This window comes from Schistocerca gregaria, chromosome 3 (assembly GCF_023897955.1).
Source record: "Schistocerca gregaria isolate iqSchGreg1 chromosome 3, iqSchGreg1.2, whole genome shotgun sequence".
NCBI lineage: Eukaryota > Metazoa > Arthropoda > Insecta > Orthoptera > Acrididae > Schistocerca > Schistocerca gregaria.
Genome location: NC_064922.1, coordinates 178,508,425 through 178,513,740, shown reverse-complemented (window position 1 = coordinate 178,513,740; position 5,316 = coordinate 178,508,425). Strand labels below are relative to the sequence as shown.

The following is a 5,316-nucleotide window of genomic DNA, read 5'->3' as shown; positions in this document are numbered from 1 at the left end:
CTATAACTTACAGTACTTAAGTTTTTTTTTTTTAAAGTCTTTGCTCTTCCCACCAAGAAGTGGTGCAAAACTCACAACAGATTTCTGAATCTTCACAAGAGAATAATAATTTGATCAAAACATAATTTTCAAAAAAAGAAAAAACCACATTTTCCACATCCCGCTAGGCGAATACCGGGCTGGTCCCCACGTTCCGCCTCTGTTACACGACTCTCAGACATCTGAACACGTTCGCACTATTCCATGAATTACACTAGTCGCAGACAGCAGGGGTACACTAATTCCGTCCTGGGGGTACAGGGTGGCGGCAGGAAGGGAATCTGGCCACTTCTAACTCTTACCTGGCCAAATCCGTTTCTAACAATACCGACCGAGCGTCAGCGCGGGACATGGCACCAGCGACAGAAAGAGTGGGTGAGCCAGTCGTGTGCAATATACTTTTCACAAAATTATGTACTTTCTGACGGGTCACTGACTTGTGGTTCTCCTTCTGTAGTCTTGGCAACTGTCATACTATACATTGGTTACGGAATATGAGTTACGTGTCAAGAAAATACTGCCATCACAAGTAAACATGATGAGCAGTGAGATCAGAACAGATGCCTCATGATCTGTCACAGAAATGGAAACAAGAAATAAGCGGGTGTGAACTATGTTCCAGCAAAGGAATTCAAGAGTCAAAACTTCCAGATCAGAAGGCAAGAGGCATAGGATGTCACACTTGTGTACAACAAATAGGAGGTACGTAAATCCTGAAGTCCCTTCCTTACACGTCACTGTTCGAGACGAGTGTTACACAATGACACAGGCACAAATTTGAATACAATTAACAGACCAAACGGACATTTCATAATTTTGTGAAAAAAATTAACGGAGATGAGGAAGATTTGAACACGAACCTCACCTTTTGCTCTACATTTGGGTTCTTGAATTTGAACCATTCACTGTTTCTACTTCACCTCCTTTTTCATGGTTCACTAAACCTTCTTCACCTTTCCATGCTCGATCTGTCTTCAGTTTTTGACATGCTATCCACTGGCCATCTTACCACGAAATCTAAGAAAGGTGCGATGGGCAATTTCCCTTCTCAAAGGTATAATATTGTTTTATTTATCATTCAGGCGACCACCTGAGCCAAAGCTATGTGATCATCGAATGAATCAATATTTATAGCTCACAAAATAAATGCGGATTCATGGAATATCCTGGAAGAGGCACGTAGACTTGAATGCTTCAGTGTCTCTGTACTGACATTCACTACTGGTACGCATTTTTACATTTCTGAACAGCATCACTGAGGCGTCAGTGCTGCTATAAATTGAAACTGGCCAACTGGGTGCTATATGTGGCGGTGAAAGATAGCGATGCCTTCCGGGCAGGCCGCTGCCGTGGTAATACCTGTCAGGCACTTTCCATTTCATTTTTTTGCGGTGATTATCATACAATTTCATTCGCCTTTTGTGTACCTGAATTTTCCCAGATTGATATTAATCTGATGGATTACTAAGGTTAGGGTAAACCACTGATTAGCCAACGGCCTTGCCGAAGTGGTAATACCGGTTCCCGTCGGATCACCGAATTTAAGCGCTGTTGGGCTGGGCTAGGACTTGGATGGGTGACCATCCGGTCTGCCGAGCGCTGTTGGCAAGCCGGGTGCACTCAGCCCTTGTGAGGCAAATTGAGGAGCTACTTGATTGAGATGTAGCGGCTGCGGTCTCGTAAACTGACATAGGGTAGGGAGAGCCGTATGCTAACCGCATGCCCTTCGATATCTGCATCCAGTGATGCCTGTGGGCAGAGGATGACATGGCGGCCGGTCGGTAACGTTGGGTCCTCCACGGCCTGTTCAGAAGGAGAGGAAAACCACTGATTGATCTCACAGTCCTTGCATGACTTGAGTAGCAGTAGTAGAATTAAACTCGGCTGCAGAGACAGATGGGAGTGACCATTACATTAGGGGCAGCTTTAGAACTTTCCCCGAGATGCAGTCGAGTTCTCGGCACGTTCTCTTTGCTAGCCTTCCTTTGTAGTCGCCGAAACTGGCCGTGAGCCCTGCAGGACAGTGGTTTACGGGCCGCCATTCTGGAGGTCGGCGTTGTTCAGGCAGCGGCCAAAGCAAGAGGGTGGGAACGCCATGGCTGAATGCGAAATGACTCTTCTTTACGGCGCCCACTAAACCGCTCTACCGACGTGACGAAGCTTGATTCCACTAGGAAGCTTCTCTCATCTTGTGAAATACGCCGGGGGTTTGGCTGCAGGATCTCCAGGAATTGTGTGCTGTCTTTTCGGTTCTGCACAGCAGTGACTGGTTGAGAAAGGTCGGGTCTCTTTGCTAGAAAATATGATTGGCACGGTAACCATTGCTGGGCCATGATAAGTTTATTCCAGACCATCAGGGGGAACGGCTACCTTTTTGTGTGTGTGTGTATGTGTGTGTTTTTGTTTTTTTTTCAGTTTTGGCAACAGCAGAGCCTACGACTGACTTCTGACCGTCGTGGAGTACAGTCGTAAGAGCTCTTCCGTCCCCGTGGAGAGAGCAGTTAGTTGCAAACACGTCCGGACACGCAGGCGAAACTTTATATTTTCGCGGACGTGAGACAATCACTGGTGGGATGTGGGCGTGGCACTGAACCTGGCAGCTTCGCGAGCGCCCGCAAGCAGACGACAGCATCGCATCTTTCACCGGTTATATCAGTAATGTTGTGCAGCTTCGGCAGTTTTAGAAGCTTATCAATCGTTTTCACGGCCATCTTTTTATAGCAGCCTTGTACTAGCAGGACTCACTCCCAGTGTGCATTGCATGCTTAATTGTATCTTGACGCAAGAGACCAATCAGAGGAACGGTCCAGCAGAGTGTGCCTGCGTGGACTGGCATCCTTCCACTCACAGCAGCCAGTCTCATCTACACGTCCAGTGAGGTTTCCCAAGACTGTTGCCAACCAATCTGAGTTCGTGTTAATGAAATGTTACGCAGTTGAAGTTTGTGTTTATGCACACATCAAAAAAAGTTTTGCATCACCCCAGTTCCCAGAACTCCTGAAGATTTGCATGTGGATGTTGTATCACAGACACAGTCCCTCTGACTGTTCAGCGATGTCACTAAGCCCACCCGAAGATGTAAACAACCACGCATGAGCAGCGCCTATTATACAGGGGCGGTCCGACAGACGATCAGTTCCAATCATAGGACCAGTAAGGTGGTGCACGGCTCGTCTTGTCTGTAGCTCAACCATGCCTAGACGACCAATACCGCGGTTCGAGCGCGTCCGCTTTTTCGCTATGTGCCAGGAAGGCCTCTCAACAAGGGAAGTGTCCAGATGTCTCGGAGTGAACCAAAGCGATGTTGTTTGGAGATGGAGGAGATGCAGAGGGACAGGAACTGTCGATGACATGCCTCGCGCTGCTACTGTAAGGCCTACTACTGCAGTGGATGACCGCTAATTATGGATTATGGCTCGGAGGAACGCTAACAGCAACGCCACCATGCCGAATAACGCTTTTTGTGCAGCTACAGGGCGTCGTAGCTGCATCACGCACAACAAAGGCCCATGGCGTGGTCCATCTTTGCAATCACGACCCATGCAGCGCGGTACAGATGGGCCCAACAACATGCCGGAAGGACCGCTCAGGATTGGCATCATGTTCTCTTCAGCGATGTGTGTAGCATATGCCTTCAACTAGACGTCTCTGGAGGCAATCCACTCGGGCTGAACGCTTTAGACGCATGGTCCAGCGAGTGCAGAAAGTTGGAGGTTCCCTGATGTTGGGGAGGCATTATGTGGGACCGACGTACGCCCTGGCGGTCATGGAAGGCGCCGTAATAGCTGTACGATACGTAAATGCCTTCCTCCGCCCAATAGTGCAACCATATCGGCAGCATATTGACGAGGCTTTCGTCTCCATGGACGACAATTCTCGCCCCCATAGCGTCCTTCAGAATAATGACATTGCTCGAGTAGAGTGGCCAGCATGTTCTCCAGACATCGAACATCGAACATGCCTGGGATAGATTGAAAAGGGCTGTTTATGAACGACGTGACCCACCAACCACTCTGACGGATCTAACGCAGAATCACCGTTGAGCAGTGAGACAATCTGGACTTACAGTGCCTTTATGAACTTGTGGATAGTATGGCACGGTGAATACAGACATGCTTCAATGCAAGAGGACGTTTTACTGGCTATTAGAGGTACTGGTGTGTACAGCAGTCTGCAACAGCACCTCTGAATATCTCGCTGTATGACGGTACAACATGCAATGTGTGGTTTTCATGAGCAATAAAAAGGGTGGAAAGGATGATTATTCCCATTTTCTACGCAGGTACCGGACCTCTCCGAACCGAGGTGATGCAACAGATTTTTTTGTGTGTGTATGTTTATTCTCTCTTGACATCGATATTAGTAAATAAAGCTCTTTGTGATACCGTAGGTCCTTGCAATTAATGTTTCAACGACACCCATTCTCAGTCCCTACGATGTGATTTATTTTGTTATGGGTTTGAAGGCAATAAATTAATTTTATATCAATTTAGTCAACACATTGGGTGATCCACACAGGGCCCGCTGTTTAACGAATGTCAGATTTCCTTGCGCTATTGATGAACGTGGCACCTCTTGAGTGTGGTGGTTACGACTTTTTATTCGTTTGGCAGATGGAGAACTGCCGCCACCATAGGCTAGCTTGCAGCGGCAATGCAGCCACGGTGATATTTCAGTATTAAATTAACTATTGTAATTCATACCTTAAGAGTTTAATTTGATACAGAAAGCCGCACGGGATTAGCCGAGTAGTCTTAGGTGCTGCAGTCATGGACTGTGCGACTGATCCCGGCGGATGTTCGAATCCTCGCTCAGGCATGGGTGTGTGTGTTTGTCCTTAGGAGAATTTAGGTTAAGTAGTGTGTAAGCTTAGGGACTGACGACCTTGTCAGTTAAGTCCCATAAGATTTCACACACATTTGAACTTTTTTTTTTTTAATACAGAAAAGCAAGTCATCATGTATTTGCATTGTCACTCAACGTTTTACTTGTCCCTGTATGTATTTGGACTTGGGGTAAGTTTCTCTGAGTGTAAGCACAGTTTAGCCAACTTTTTTATTTAACGAAGTGCAACTATTACAGGCCCAAGAGACACCGGCGAGCGATGATGTGCAACGGCTTCGGGTCCGCGATAGGGACTCTGTGTAGCGAGCAGCCTCAGTGGCTGGGAATCGTCAAAGACGTAACATCTAGTTTTAGTTCTTAGTGTTGAAAACTTGTCAGTATGTAAGTTTCAGCTTAACTGAGTCCTTAATGGATTTCTTAGCAGGTTTCAGC

The 5,316-nt window shown here is 47.0% G+C and overlaps 1 pseudogene; it reads left to right on the top strand.

Moving 5' to 3' along the window:
* The first annotated feature begins 1,529 nt into the window (after nt 1-1,529).
* LOC126356593 (5S ribosomal RNA) lies at nt 1,530-1,647 on the top strand (annotated as a pseudogene).
* Nucleotides 1,648-5,316: the final 3,669 nt, after the last annotated feature.